This window comes from Anomaloglossus baeobatrachus, unplaced genomic scaffold (assembly GCF_048569485.1).
Source record: "Anomaloglossus baeobatrachus isolate aAnoBae1 unplaced genomic scaffold, aAnoBae1.hap1 Scaffold_739, whole genome shotgun sequence".
Classification (NCBI taxonomy): domain Eukaryota; kingdom Metazoa; phylum Chordata; class Amphibia; order Anura; family Aromobatidae; genus Anomaloglossus; species Anomaloglossus baeobatrachus.
In genome coordinates, this window is record NW_027445117.1 from 44,906 (window position 1) to 60,261 (window position 15,356).

General features: G+C 46.7%; 9 non-coding genes and 1 pseudogene across 9 annotated transcripts; all 10 read right to left on the minus strand.

Annotated features, from left to right (window-relative positions):
* Positions 1 to 595: 595 nt before the first annotated feature.
* Positions 596 to 786, minus strand: LOC142287626 (U2 spliceosomal RNA). Its single transcript, XR_012748573.1, has one exon. It is a non-coding gene; the product is annotated as a U2 spliceosomal RNA (small nuclear RNA).
* Positions 787 to 2,173: 1,387 nt separating this feature from the next.
* LOC142287627 (U2 spliceosomal RNA) lies at positions 2,174 to 2,364 on the minus strand. Its single transcript, XR_012748574.1, has one exon. It is a non-coding gene; the product is annotated as a U2 spliceosomal RNA (small nuclear RNA).
* Positions 2,365 to 3,751: 1,387 nt separating this feature from the next.
* LOC142287629 (U2 spliceosomal RNA) lies at positions 3,752 to 3,942 on the minus strand. The gene has a single exon (XR_012748576.1). It is a non-coding gene; the product is annotated as a U2 spliceosomal RNA (small nuclear RNA).
* Positions 3,943 to 5,329: 1,387 nt separating this feature from the next.
* LOC142287630 (U2 spliceosomal RNA) lies at positions 5,330 to 5,520 on the minus strand. Its single transcript, XR_012748577.1, has one exon. It is a non-coding gene; the product is annotated as a U2 spliceosomal RNA (small nuclear RNA).
* A 1,387-nt stretch (positions 5,521 to 6,907) lies between these two features.
* Positions 6,908 to 7,100, minus strand: LOC142287598 (U2 spliceosomal RNA). The gene has a single exon (XR_012748552.1). It is a non-coding gene; the product is annotated as a U2 spliceosomal RNA (small nuclear RNA).
* Positions 7,101 to 7,801: 701 nt separating this feature from the next.
* On the minus strand, positions 7,802 to 7,944 carry LOC142287603 (U2 spliceosomal RNA; annotated as a pseudogene).
* Positions 7,945 to 9,331: 1,387 nt separating this feature from the next.
* Positions 9,332 to 9,522, minus strand: LOC142287631 (U2 spliceosomal RNA). Its single transcript, XR_012748578.1, has one exon. It is a non-coding gene; the product is annotated as a U2 spliceosomal RNA (small nuclear RNA).
* Positions 9,523 to 10,909: 1,387 nt separating this feature from the next.
* Positions 10,910 to 11,100, minus strand: LOC142287632 (U2 spliceosomal RNA). Its single transcript, XR_012748579.1, has one exon. It is a non-coding gene; the product is annotated as a U2 spliceosomal RNA (small nuclear RNA).
* Positions 11,101 to 12,487: 1,387 nt separating this feature from the next.
* LOC142287633 (U2 spliceosomal RNA) lies at positions 12,488 to 12,678 on the minus strand. Its single transcript, XR_012748580.1, has one exon. It is a non-coding gene; the product is annotated as a U2 spliceosomal RNA (small nuclear RNA).
* A 1,387-nt stretch (positions 12,679 to 14,065) lies between these two features.
* On the minus strand, positions 14,066 to 14,256 carry LOC142287634 (U2 spliceosomal RNA). The gene has a single exon (XR_012748581.1). It is a non-coding gene; the product is annotated as a U2 spliceosomal RNA (small nuclear RNA).
* Positions 14,257 to 15,356: the final 1,100 nt, after the last annotated feature.

The window sequence follows — 15,356 nt, forward strand, 5'->3', positions numbered from 1 at the left end:
TGCGGTATGAGGCTTCGCAGTAGGTTGCAAACATTCATCACCCATGACTGTCCCCAATTGAGCTCAGAAGCTCAATGTCTATCATGACCTCTCTTTTAGAATGTCCAAGAGCAAGCAAACTATTCCTCCAGGAGAGGGCGCCAACAGACTACTAAAGAGATCATCATTACTCAAAGAAAACCCCAAAAACCAATGCATGATAGGAATAAACAGGTAACTTTCTTTGGAGTGGAAGCGGAGAGATCGCACCAGATGCCAATTCTAGATCTTATCACACCTGTGGTCACTGCAGCAGCAGGTGAATCCACTTTGTCCAAAAGGGATCTATTCCATTCAATTGCAAATGATCTAGATAAGACAGAGAACTGCAGCACGGGGACATAGCCGAGTTGGTCAGGTTGAGTGGTGATGAGTTTGCTATTTGGATGAATAAAGAAAGTCAAAAGTGTGAAAGATAAAAAACAAAAGGAGGAAGTGTGAAAAGTGAATGGGCCAAATTGAGGTGCATATGAAGACGTATGCTTTCTTCCAATTCATTAAATCGGGCTAATATGAATCAGGTGAATTGAGTTCTGCTTTTGGAAACTGGGTTAAGAAGGGGTGCACCGTTCCTGGAGGTACTGCAATACCAGGTCAATGCGTGGAGTGGACAGAGCAAGCTCTTTTTCCATCTCCCTGTTCTAAAAATCCATTTAATATATGGTCCCCAGATAGGGGACGTATCAGATATTAAACTGATAAGAACAGATACTACACTTGATCTTAGCCAAAAGGCCGAGAAGCGATAACCAGAATTGGTTTGGGCCTCGAGTGGCACCCTGGCCTATGCCGGACACATCTTAGGGAGAGAGAGCGAGAGGGAGACAAACCCACGCCTACACAAGACATTTTGTCACCCAAGCCAACCCTTGAAAAGGCTGCTTTGCAGAGCAAAAACAAGAAGAATGGTGCGTTTTGCAGCCGCCGCCCACTGCAATGAATCTGAATAACTCCTCCTTTAGGGCGCAAGCAACTCCCCTCCCCCTTGCAGTCTTTCCAATTCACGATACAAAAAGACGGACAGGACAGGTTGCCTGACTTTCCGTCACTGCCACCCTTTGCCATCCTTACCCGTAGAAAGCCCTTTCATCATCCCCAAACCCTAATCTTTTCCCTTTCCTTCCCAGCCCCCAAACCCTGCCCTCTGTACCTTTCTCACCACCCGCTTCCCTTCTCCTGTCATCCCCCTACCACCCGGGAAAAAAAGAGATTGCCCCCTCCTTCCACTAGCCCACCCTCCCACCCAAAGAACAACTTCTTCTGCGCAGCTTGTTTTCTAGGCAGCAGCGCTATTGTGATGTCATCGGGGGGCATTGTGACAAGCCGCCAGTGTTCCGTCTCTTCATGTTGTGCACAGTTCAAACGGAAAATACATCAACAGGCAGACTACAGAAAAGCTTACTATCAAAGGTTAGAGGGGGGCTTTCTCAGAGGGCTTTTTACAGTTTTTCTATTCCCAATTAGCCGTTTAAGTGTACTTATTGAAAGTAGTAATTCTTTCATAGGCCGCCCTTTCTTAGTATTTGACGTTCCTTATATTGCGGTATGAGGCTTCGCAGTAGGTTGCAAACATTCATCACCCATGACTGTCCCCAATTGAGCTCAGAAGCTCAATGTCTATCATGACCTCTCTTTTAGAATGTCCAAGAGCAAGCAAACTATTCCTCCAGGAGAGGGCGCCAACAGACTACTAAAGAGATCATCATTACTCAAAGAAAACCCCAAAAACCAATGCATGATAGGAATAAACAGGTAACTTTCTTTGGAGTGGAAGCGGAGAGATCGCACCAGATGCCAATTCTAGATCTTATCACACCTGTGGTCACTGCAGCAGCAGGTGAATCCACTTTGTCCAAAAGGGATCTATTCCATTCAATTGCAAATGATCTAGATAAGACAGAGAACTGCAGCACGGGGACATAGCCGAGTTGGTCAGGTTGAGTGGTGATGAGTTTGCTATTTGGATGAATAAAGAAAGTCAAAAGTGTGAAAGATAAAAAACAAAAGGAGGAAGTGTGAAAAGTGAATGGGCCAAATTGAGGTGCATATGAAGACGTATGCTTTCTTCCAATTCATTAAATCGGGCTAATATGAATCAGGTGAATTGAGTTCTGCTTTTGGAAACTGGGTTAAGAAGGGGTGCACCGTTCCTGGAGGTACTGCAATACCAGGTCAATGCGTGGAGTGGACAGAGCAAGCTCTTTTTCCATCTCCCTGTTCTAAAAATCCATTTAATATATGGTCCCCAGATAGGGGACGTATCAGATATTAAACTGATAAGAACAGATACTACACTTGATCTTAGCCAAAAGGCCGAGAAGCGATAACCAGAATTGGTTTGGGCCTCGAGTGGCACCCTGGCCTATGCCGGACACATCTTAGGGAGAGAGAGCGAGAGGGAGACAAACCCACGCCTACACAAGACATTTTGTCACCCAAGCCAACCCTTGAAAAGGCTGCTTTGCAGAGCAAAAACAAGAAGAATGGTGCGTTTTGCAGCCGCCGCCCACTGCAATGAATCTGAATAACTCCTCCTTTAGGGCGCAAGCAACTCCCCTCCCCCTTGCAGTCTTTCCAATTCACGATACAAAAAGACGGACAGGACAGGTTGCCTGACTTTCCGTCACTGCCACCCTTTGCCATCCTTACCCGTAGAAAGCCCTTTCATCATCCCCAAACCCTAATCTTTTCCCTTTCCTTCCCAGCCCCCAAACCCTGCCCTCTGTACCTTTCTCACCACCCGCTTCCCTTCTCCTGTCATCCCCCTACCACCCGGGAAAAAAAGAGATTGCCCCCTCCTTCCACTAGCCCACCCTCCCACCCAAAGAACAACTTCTTCTGCGCAGCTTGTTTTCTAGGCAGCAGCGCTATTGTGATGTCATCGGGGGGCATTGTGACAAGCCGCCAGTGTTCCGTCTCTTCATGTTGTGCACAGTTCAAACGGAAAATACATCAACAGGCAGACTACAGAAAAGCTTACTATCAAAGGTTAGAGGGGGGCTTTCTCAGAGGGCTTTTTACAGTTTTTCTATTCCCAATTAGCCGTTTAAGTGTACTTATTGAAAGTAGTAATTCTTTCATAGGCCGCCCTTTCTTAGTATTTGACGTTCCTTATATTGCGGTATGAGGCTTCGCAGTAGGTTGCAAACATTCATCACCCATGACTGTCCCCAATTGAGCTCAGAAGCTCAATGTCTATCATGACCTCTCTTTTAGAATGTCCAAGAGCAAGCAAACTATTCCTCCAGGAGAGGGCGCCAACAGACTACTAAAGAGATCATCATTACTCAAAGAAAACCCCAAAAACCAATGCATGATAGGAATAAACAGGTAACTTTCTTTGGAGTGGAAGCGGAGAGATCGCACCAGATGCCAATTCTAGATCTTATCACACCTGTGGTCACTGCAGCAGCAGGTGAATCCACTTTGTCCAAAAGGGATCTATTCCATTCAATTGCAAATGATCTAGATAAGACAGAGAACTGCAGCACGGGGACATAGCCGAGTTGGTCAGGTTGAGTGGTGATGAGTTTGCTATTTGGATGAATAAAGAAAGTCAAAAGTGTGAAAGATAAAAAACAAAAGGAGGAAGTGTGAAAAGTGAATGGGCCAAATTGAGGTGCATATGAAGACGTATGCTTTCTTCCAATTCATTAAATCGGGCTAATATGAATCAGGTGAATTGAGTTCTGCTTTTGGAAACTGGGTTAAGAAGGGGTGCACCGTTCCTGGAGGTACTGCAATACCAGGTCAATGCGTGGAGTGGACAGAGCAAGCTCTTTTTCCATCTCCCTGTTCTAAAAATCCATTTAATATATGGTCCCCAGATAGGGGACGTATCAGATATTAAACTGATAAGAACAGATACTACACTTGATCTTAGCCAAAAGGCCGAGAAGCGATAACCAGAATTGGTTTGGGCCTCGAGTGGCACCCTGGCCTATGCCGGACACATCTTAGGGAGAGAGAGCGAGAGGGAGACAAACCCACGCCTACACAAGACATTTTGTCACCCAAGCCAACCCTTGAAAAGGCTGCTTTGCAGAGCAAAAACAAGAAGAATGGTGCGTTTTGCAGCCGCCGCCCACTGCAATGAATCTGAATAACTCCTCCTTTAGGGCGCAAGCAACTCCCCTCCCCCTTGCAGTCTTTCCAATTCACGATACAAAAAGACGGACAGGACAGGTTGCCTGACTTTCCGTCACTGCCACCCTTTGCCATCCTTACCCGTAGAAAGCCCTTTCATCATCCCCAAACCCTAATCTTTTCCCTTTCCTTCCCAGCCCCCAAACCCTGCCCTCTGTACCTTTCTCACCACCCGCTTCCCTTCTCCTGTCATCCCCCTACCACCCGGGAAAAAAAGAGATTGCCCCCTCCTTCCACTAGCCCACCCTCCCACCCAAAGAACAACTTCTTCTGCGCAGCTTGTTTTCTAGGCAGCAGCGCTATTGTGATGTCATCGGGGGGCATTGTGACAAGCCGCCAGTGTTCCGTCTCTTCATGTTGTGCACAGTTCAAACGGAAAATACATCAACAGGCAGACTACAGAAAAGCTTACTATCAAAGGTTAGAGGGGGGCTTTCTCAGAGGGCTTTTTACAGTTTTTCTATTCCCAATTAGCCGTTTAAGTGTACTTATTGAAAGTAGTAATTCTTTCATAGGCCGCCCTTTCTTAGTATTTGACGTTCCTTATATTGCGGTATGAGGCTTCGCAGTAGGTTGCAAACATTCATCACCCATGACTGTCCCCAATTGAGCTCAGAAGCTCAATGTCTATCATGACCTCTCTTTTAGAATGTCCAAGAGCAAGCAAACTATTCCTCCAGGAGAGGGCGCCAACAGACTACTAAAGAGATCATCATTACTCAAAGAAAACCCCAAAAACCAATGCATGATAGGAATAAACAGGTAACTTTCTTTGGAGTGGAAGCGGAGAGATCGCACCAGATGCCAATTCTAGATCTTATCACACCTGTGGTCACTGCAGCAGCAGGTGAATCCACTTTGTCCAAAAGGGATCTATTCCATTCAATTGCAAATGATCTAGATAAGACAGAGAACTGCAGCACGGGGACATAGCCGAGTTGGTCAGGTTGAGTGGTGATGAGTTTGCTATTTGGATGAATAAAGAAAGTCAAAAGTGTGAAAGATAAAAAACAAAAGGAGGAAGTGTGAAAAGTGAATGGGCCAAATTGAGGTGCATATGAAGACGTATGCTTTCTTCCAATTCATTAAATCGGGCTAATATGAATCAGGTGAATTGAGTTCTGCTTTTGGAAACTGGGTTAAGAAGGGGTGCACCGTTCCTGGAGGTACTGCAATACCAGGTCAATGCGTGGAGTGGACAGAGCAAGCTCTTTTTCCATCTCCCTGTTCTAAAAATCCATTTAATATATGGTCCCCAGATAGGGGACGTATCAGATATTAAACTGATAAGAACAGATACTACACTTGATCTTAGCCAAAAGGCCGAGAAGCGATAACCAGAATTGGTTTGGGCCTCGAGTGGCACCCTGGCCTATGCCGGACACATCTTAGGGAGAGAGAGCGAGAGGGAGACAAACCCACGCCTACACAAGACATTTTGTCACCCAAGCCAACCCTTGAAAAGGCTGCTTTGCAGAGCAAAAACAAGAAGAATGGTGCGTTTTGCAGCCGCCGCCCACTGCAATGAATCTGAATAACTCCTCCTTTAGGGCGCAAGCAACTCCCCTCCCCCTTGCAGTCTTTCCAATTCACGATACAAAAAGACGGACAGGACAGGTTGCCTGACTTTCCGTCACTGCCACCCTTTGCCATCCTTACCCGTAGAAAGCCCTTTCATCATCCCCAAACCCTAATCTTTTCCCTTTCCTTCCCAGCCCCCAAACCCTGCCCTCTGTACCTTTCTCACCACCCGCTTCCCTTCTCCTGTCATCCCCCTACCACCCGGGAAAAAAAGAGATTGCCCCCTCCTTCCACTAGCCCACCCTCCCACCCAAAGAACAACTTCTTCTGCGCAGCTTGTTTTCTAGGCAGCAGCGCTATTGTGATGTCATCGGGGGGCATTGTGACAAGCCGCCAGTGTTCCGTCTCTTCATGTTGTGCACAGTTCAAACGGAAAATACATCAACAGGCAGACTACAGAAAAGCTTACTATCAAAGGTTAGAGGGGGGCTTTCTCAGAGGGCTTTTTACAGTTTTTCTATTCCCAATTAGCCGTTTAAGTGTACTTATTGAAAGTAGTAATTCTTTCATAGGCCGCCCTTTCTTAGTATTTGACGTTCCTTATATTGCGGTATGAGGCTTCGCAGTAGGTTGCAAACATTCATCACCCATGACTGTCCCCAATTGAGCTCAGAAGCTCAATGTCTATCATGACCTCTCTTTTAGAATGTCCAAGAGCAAGCAAACTATTCCTCCAGGAGAGGGCGCCAACAGACTACTAAAGAGATCATCATTACTCAAAGAAAACCCCAAAAACCAATGCATGATAGGAATAAACAGGTAACTTTCTTTGGAGTGGAAGCGGAGAGATCGCACCAGATGCCAATTCTAGATCTTATCACACCTGTGGTCACTGCAGCAGCAGGTGAATCCACTTTGTCCAAAAGGGATCTATTCCATTCAATTGCAAATGATCTAGATAAGACAGAGAACTGCAGCACGGGGACATAGCCGAGTTGGTCAGGTTGAGTGGTGATGAGTTTGCTATTTGGATGAATAAAGAAAGTCAAAAGTGTGAAAGATAAAAAACAAAAGGAGGAAGTGTGAAAAGTGAATGGGCCAAATTGAGGTGCATATGAAGACGTATGCTTTCTTCCAATTCATTAAATCGGGCTAATATGAATCAGGTGAATTGAGTTCTGCTTTTGGAAACTGGGTTAAGAAGGGGTGCACCGTTCCTGGAGGTACTGCAATACCAGGTCAATGCGTGGAGTGGACAGAGCAAGCTCTTTTTCCATCTCCCTGTTCTAAAAATCCATTTAATATATGGTCCCCAGATAGGGGACGTATCAGATATTAAACTGATAAGAACAGATTTTTGATTTAATGAAGCTTTCCAAAGCACCGCAAAAAATGCATGACCGAAGTCACACCAAAAACAGTGCAAAGGCTAGGATTCGTGTGGACCCCTCCGTGAGGAGAGGGTCCCCAAAAATCAACCCCGTCCCTCCGAGCCAGAAGGCCACAGCAAGGGTCAGGGATCTTCGGTGCTCCCCCAAGCCGAAGCCTGGTTGAGCCTTGTCGTTGCTCCCAGCGTCCACCCAGGCATCTTACCCAAGTGGAGTAGAGAGCTACTAGTTGTTGGTTTCGCAGCCGAAACTGCCCGGACCGTCAACCGGTGTTGGTTTCTCAGCCCAAGGCTAACCGGACCTCCAACCGGGTGTTGGTTTCTCAGCCGAAGCTGACCCGGACCTCCAACCGGGTGTTGGTTTCTCAGCCGAAGCTGACCCGGACCTCCAACCGGGTGTTGGTTTCTCAGCCGAAGCTGACCCGGACCTCCAACCGGGTGTTGGTTTCTCAGCCCAAAGCTGAACGGACCTCCGACCATGATTATAAAAATTTCCCTTCCTAGCCAGAAGGCCGGGATAGAGCAATATGCTCAGAAAGTATGAAAGGGCAAGGTACGGTGTGCTACAGAGCCCAAGGCTTGCCGGGGTCCAAAGCCAGCAAGCTCAGACTCACTCCAGGGTCGTCAATCCTGGGGCACATTGCACCATAGCCCCCACACTTACTCAGTCTAATAGCCTCGATCCTAGTAGGGCCATGGTTTCCTCTAGATGGATATACTATCCTCCCAAAGTACTAACAAGCGCAACCTTCCAGTGTGCATTGCATCATTGTACTAAGGTGGCCGGAGCCTTAAACCACCTTTTAGAACAGATACTACACTTGATCTTAGCCAAAAGGCCGAGAAGCGATAACCAGAATTGGTTTGGGCCTCGAGTGGCACCCTGGCCTATGCCGGACACATCTTAGGGAGAGAGAGCGAGAGGGAGACAAACCCACGCCTACACAAGACATTTTGTCACCCAAGCCAACCCTTGAAAAGGCTGCTTTGCAGAGCAAAAACAAGAAGAATGGTGCGTTTTGCAGCCGCCGCCCACTGCAATGAATCTGAATAACTCCTCCTTTAGGGCGCAAGCAACTCCCCTCCCCCTTGCAGTCTTTCCAATTCACGATACAAAAAGACGGACAGGACAGGTTGCCTGACTTTCCGTCACTGCCACCCTTTGCCATCCTTACCCGTAGAAAGCCCTTTCATCATCCCCAAACCCTAATCTTTTCCCTTTCCTTCCCAGCCCCCAAACCCTGCCCTCTGTACCTTTCTCACCACCCGCTTCCCTTCTCCTGTCATCCCCCTACCACCCGGGAAAAAAAGAGATTGCCCCCTCCTTCCACTAGCCCACCCTCCCACCCAAAGAACAACTTCTTCTGCGCAGCTTGTTTTCTAGGCAGCAGCGCTATTGTGATGTCATCGGGGGGCATTGTGACAAGCCGCCAGTGTTCCGTCTCTTCATGTTGTGCACAGTTCAAACGGAAAATACATCAACAGGCAGACTACAGAAAAGCTTACTATCAAAGGTTAGAGGGGGGCTTTCTCAGAGGGCTTTTTACAGTTTTTCTATTCCCAATTAGCCGTTTAAGTGTACTTATTGAAAGTAGTAATTCTTTCATAGGCCGCCCTTTCTTAGTATTTGACGTTCCTTATATTGCGGTATGAGGCTTCGCAGTAGGTTGCAAACATTCATCACCCATGACTGTCCCCAATTGAGCTCAGAAGCTCAATGTCTATCATGACCTCTCTTTTAGAATGTCCAAGAGCAAGCAAACTATTCCTCCAGGAGAGGGCGCCAACAGACTACTAAAGAGATCATCATTACTCAAAGAAAACCCCAAAAACCAATGCATGATAGGAATAAACAGGTAACTTTCTTTGGAGTGGAAGCGGAGAGATCGCACCAGATGCCAATTCTAGATCTTATCACACCTGTGGTCACTGCAGCAGCAGGTGAATCCACTTTGTCCAAAAGGGATCTATTCCATTCAATTGCAAATGATCTAGATAAGACAGAGAACTGCAGCACGGGGACATAGCCGAGTTGGTCAGGTTGAGTGGTGATGAGTTTGCTATTTGGATGAATAAAGAAAGTCAAAAGTGTGAAAGATAAAAAACAAAAGGAGGAAGTGTGAAAAGTGAATGGGCCAAATTGAGGTGCATATGAAGACGTATGCTTTCTTCCAATTCATTAAATCGGGCTAATATGAATCAGGTGAATTGAGTTCTGCTTTTGGAAACTGGGTTAAGAAGGGGTGCACCGTTCCTGGAGGTACTGCAATACCAGGTCAATGCGTGGAGTGGACAGAGCAAGCTCTTTTTCCATCTCCCTGTTCTAAAAATCCATTTAATATATGGTCCCCAGATAGGGGACGTATCAGATATTAAACTGATAAGAACAGATACTACACTTGATCTTAGCCAAAAGGCCGAGAAGCGATAACCAGAATTGGTTTGGGCCTCGAGTGGCACCCTGGCCTATGCCGGACACATCTTAGGGAGAGAGAGCGAGAGGGAGACAAACCCACGCCTACACAAGACATTTTGTCACCCAAGCCAACCCTTGAAAAGGCTGCTTTGCAGAGCAAAAACAAGAAGAATGGTGCGTTTTGCAGCCGCCGCCCACTGCAATGAATCTGAATAACTCCTCCTTTAGGGCGCAAGCAACTCCCCTCCCCCTTGCAGTCTTTCCAATTCACGATACAAAAAGACGGACAGGACAGGTTGCCTGACTTTCCGTCACTGCCACCCTTTGCCATCCTTACCCGTAGAAAGCCCTTTCATCATCCCCAAACCCTAATCTTTTCCCTTTCCTTCCCAGCCCCCAAACCCTGCCCTCTGTACCTTTCTCACCACCCGCTTCCCTTCTCCTGTCATCCCCCTACCACCCGGGAAAAAAAGAGATTGCCCCCTCCTTCCACTAGCCCACCCTCCCACCCAAAGAACAACTTCTTCTGCGCAGCTTGTTTTCTAGGCAGCAGCGCTATTGTGATGTCATCGGGGGGCATTGTGACAAGCCGCCAGTGTTCCGTCTCTTCATGTTGTGCACAGTTCAAACGGAAAATACATCAACAGGCAGACTACAGAAAAGCTTACTATCAAAGGTTAGAGGGGGGCTTTCTCAGAGGGCTTTTTACAGTTTTTCTATTCCCAATTAGCCGTTTAAGTGTACTTATTGAAAGTAGTAATTCTTTCATAGGCCGCCCTTTCTTAGTATTTGACGTTCCTTATATTGCGGTATGAGGCTTCGCAGTAGGTTGCAAACATTCATCACCCATGACTGTCCCCAATTGAGCTCAGAAGCTCAATGTCTATCATGACCTCTCTTTTAGAATGTCCAAGAGCAAGCAAACTATTCCTCCAGGAGAGGGCGCCAACAGACTACTAAAGAGATCATCATTACTCAAAGAAAACCCCAAAAACCAATGCATGATAGGAATAAACAGGTAACTTTCTTTGGAGTGGAAGCGGAGAGATCGCACCAGATGCCAATTCTAGATCTTATCACACCTGTGGTCACTGCAGCAGCAGGTGAATCCACTTTGTCCAAAAGGGATCTATTCCATTCAATTGCAAATGATCTAGCTAAGACAGAGAACTGCAGCACGGGGACATAGCCGAGTTGGTCAGGTTGAGTGGTGATGAGTTTGCTATTTGGATGAATAAAGAAAGTCAAAAGTGTGAAAGATAAAAAACAAAAGGAGGAAGTGTGAAAAGTGAATGGGCCAAATTGAGGTGCATATGAAGACGTATGCTTTCTTCCAATTCATTAAATCGGGCTAATATGAATCAGGTGAATTGAGTTCTGCTTTTGGAAACTGGGTTAAGAAGGGGTGCACCGTTCCTGGAGGTACTGCAATACCAGGTCAATGCGTGGAGTGGACAGAGCAAGCTCTTTTTCCATCTCCCTGTTCTAAAAATCCATTTAATATATGGTCCCCAGATAGGGGACGTATCAGATATTAAACTGATAAGAACAGATACTACACTTGATCTTAGCCAAAAGGCCGAGAAGCGATAACCAGAATTGGTTTGGGCCTCGAGTGGCACCCTGGCCTATGCCGGACACATCTTAGGGAGAGAGAGCGAGAGGGAGACAAACCCACGCCTACACAAGACATTTTGTCACCCAAGCCAACCCTTGAAAAGGCTGCTTTGCAGAGCAAAAACAAGAAGAATGGTGCGTTTTGCAGCCGCCCCCCACTGCAATGAATCTGAATAACTCCTCCTTTAGGGCGCAAGCAACTCCCCTCCCCCTTGCAGTCTTTCCAATTCACGATACAAAAAGACGGACAGGACAGGTTGCCTGACTTTCCGTCACTGCCACCCTTTGCCATCCTTACCCGTAGAAAGCCCTTTCATCATCCCCAAACCCTAATCTTTTCCCTTTCCTTCCCAGCCCCCAAACCCTGCCCTCTGTACCTTTCTCACCACCCGCTTCCCTTCTCCTGTCATCCCCCTACCACCCGGGAAAAAAAGAGATTGCCCCCTCCTTCCACTAGCCCACCCTCCCACCCAAAGAACAACTTCTTCTGCGCAGCTTGTTTTCTAGGCAGCAGCGCTATTGTGATGTCATCGGGGGGCATTGTGACAAGCCGCCAGTGTTCCGTCTCTTCATGTTGTGCACAGTTCAAACGGAAAATACATCAACAGGCAGACTACAGAAAAGCTTACTATCAAAGGTTAGAGGGGGGCTTTCTCAGAGGGCTTTTTACAGTTTTTCTATTCCCAATTAGCCGTTTAAGTGTACTTATTGAAAGTAGTAATTCTTTCATAGGCCGCCCTTTCTTAGTATTTGACGTTCCTTATATTGCGGTATGAGGCTTCGCAGTAGGTTGCAAACATTCATCACCCATGACTGTCCCCAATTGAGCTCAGAAGCTCAATGTCTATCATGACCTCTCTTTTAGAATGTCCAAGAGCAAGCAAACTATTCCTCCAGGAGAGGGCGCCAACAGACTACTAAAGAGATCATCATTACTCAAAGAAAACCCCAAAAACCAATGCATGATAGGAATAAACAGGTAACTTTCTTTGGAGTGGAAGCGGAGAGATCGCACCAGATGCCAATTCTAGATCTTATCACACCTGTGGTCACTGCAGCAGCAGGTGAATCCACTTTGTCCAAAAGGGATCTATTCCATTCAATTGCAAATGATCTAGATAAGACAGAGAACTGCAGCACGGGGACATAGCCGAGTTGGTCAGGTTGAGTGGTGATGAGTTTGCTATTTGGATGAATAAAGAAAGTCAAAAGTGTGAAAGATAAAAAACAAAAGGAGGAAGTGTGAAAAGTGAATGGGCCAAATTGAGGTGCATATGAAGACGTATGCTTTCTTCCAATTCATTAAATCGGGCTAATATGAATCAGGTGAATTGAGTTCTGCTTTTGGAAACTGGGTTAAGAAGGGGTGCACCGTTCCTGGAGGTACTGCAATACCAGGTCAATGCGTGGAGTGGACAGAGCAAGCTCTTTTTCCATCTCCCTGTTCTAAAAATCCATTTAATATATGGTCCCCAGATAGGGGACGTATCAGATATTAAACTGATAAGAACAGATACTACACTTGATCTTAGCCAAAAGGCCGAGAAGCGATAACCAGAATTGGTTTGGGCCTCGAGTGGCACCCTGGCCTATGCCGGACACATCTTAGGGAGAGAGAGCGAGAGGGAGACAAACCCACGCCTACACAAGACATTTTGTCACCCAAGCCAACCCTTGAAAAGGCTGCTTTGCAGAGCAAAAACAAGAAGAATGGTGCGTTTTGCAGCCGCCGCCCACTGCAATGAATCTGAATAACTCCTCCTTTAGGGCGCAAGCAACTCCCCTCCCCCTTGCAGTCTTTCCAATTCACGATACAAAAAGACGGACAGGACAGGTTGCCTGACTTTCCGTCACTGCCACCCTTTGCCATCCTTACCCGTAGAAAGCCCTTTCATCATCCCCAAACCCTAATCTTTTCCCTTTCCTTCCCAGCCCCCAAACCCTGCCCTCTGTACCTTTCTCACCACCCGCTTCCCTTCTCCTGTCATCCCCCTACCACCCGGGAAAAAAAGAGATTGCCCCCTCCTTCCACTAGCCCACCCTCCCACCCAAAGAACAACTTCTTCTGCGCAGCTTGTTTTCTAGGCAGCAGCGCTATTGTGATGTCATCGGGGGGCATTGTGACAAGCCGCCAGTGTTCCGTCTCTTCATGTTGTGCACAGTTCAAACGGAAAATACATCAACAGGCAGACTACAGAAAAGCTTACTATCAAAGGTTAGAGGGGGGCTTTCTCAGAGGGCTTTTTACAGTTTTTCTATTCCCAATTAGCCGTTTAAGTGTACTTATTGAAAGTAGTAATTCTTTCATAGGCCGCCCTTTCTTAGTATTTGACGTTCCTTATATTGCGGTATGAGGCTTCGCAGTAGGTTGCAAACATTCATCACCCATGACTGTCCCCAATTGAGCTCAGAAGCTCAATGTCTATCATGACCTCTCTTTTAGAATGTCCAAGAGCAAGCAAACTATTCCTCCAGGAGAGGGCGCCAACAGACTACTAAAGAGATCATCATTACTCAAAGAAAACCCCAAAAACCAATGCATGATAGGAATAAACAGGTAACTTTCTTTGGAGTGGAAGCGGAGAGATCGCACCAGATGCCAATTCTAGATCTTATCACACCTGTGGTCACTGCAGCAGCAGGTGAATCCACTTTGTCCAAAAGGGATCTATTCCATTCAATTGCAAATGATCTAGATAAGACAGAGAACTGCAGCACGGGGACATAGCCGAGTTGGTCAGGTTGAGTGGTGATGAGTTTGCTATTTGGATGAATAAAGAAAGTCAAAAGTGTGAAAGATAAAAAACAAAAGGAGGAAGTGTGAAAAGTGAATGGGCCAAATTGAGGTGCATATGAAGACGTATGCTTTCTTCCAATTCATTAAATCGGGCTAATATGAATCAGGTGAATTGAGTTCTGCTTTTGGAAACTGGGTTAAGAAGGGGTGCACCGTTCCTGGAGGTACTGCAATACCAGGTCAATGCGTGGAGTGGACAGAGCAAGCTCTTTTTCCATCTCCCTGTTCTAAAAATCCATTTAATATATGGTCCCCAGATAGGGGACGTATCAGATATTAAACTGATAAGAACAGATACTACACTTGATCTTAGCCAAAAGGCCGAGAAGCGATAACCAGAATTGGTTTGGGCCTCGAGTGGCACCCTGGCCTATGCCGGACACATCTTAGGGAGAGAGAGCGAGAGGGAGACAAACCCACGCCTACACAAGACATTTTGTCACCCAAGCCAACCCTTGAAAAGGCTGCTTTGCAGAGCAAAAACAAGAAGAATGGTGCGTTTTGCAGCCGCCGCCCACTGCAATGAATCTGAATAACTCCTCCTTTAGGGCGCAAGCAACTCCCCTCCCCCTTGCAGTCTTTCCAATTCACGATACAAAAAGACGGACAGGACAGGTTGCCTGACTTTCCGTCACTGCCACCCTTTGCCATCCTTACCCGTAGAAAGCCCTTTCATCATCCCCAAACCCTAATCTTTTCCCTTTCCTTCCCAGCCCCCAAACCCTGCCCTCTGTACCTTTCTCACCACCCGCTTCCCTTCTCCTGTCATCCCCCTACCACCCGGGAAAAAAAGAGATTGCCCCCTCCTTCCACTAGCCCACCCTCCCACCCAAAGAACAACTTCTTCTGCGCAGCTTGTTTTCTAGGCAGCAGCGCTATTGTGATGTCATCGGGGGGCATTGTGACAAGCCGCCAGTGTTCCGTCTCTTCATGTTGTGCACAGTTCAAACGGAAAATACATCAACAGGCAGACTACAGAAAAGCTTACTATCAAAGGTTAGAGGGGGGCTTTCTCAGAGGGCTTTTTACAGTTTTTCTATTCCCAATTAGCCGTTTAAGTGTACTTATTGAAAGTAGTAATTCTTTCATAGGCCGCCCTTTCTTAGTATTTGACGTTCCTTATATTGCGGTATGAGGCTTCGCAGTAGGTTGCAAACATTCATCACCCATGACTGTCCCCAATTGAGCTCAGAAGCTCAATGTCTATCATGACCTCTCTTTTAGAATGTCCAAGAGCAAGCAAACTATTCCTCCAGGAGAGGGCGCCAACAGACTACTAAAGAGATCATCATTACTCAAAGAAAACCCCAAAAACCAATGCATGATAGGAATAAACAGGTAACTTTCTTTGGAGTGGAAGCGGAGAGATCGCACCAGATGCCAATTCTAGATCTTATCACACCTGTGGTCACTGCAGCAGCAGGTGAATCCAC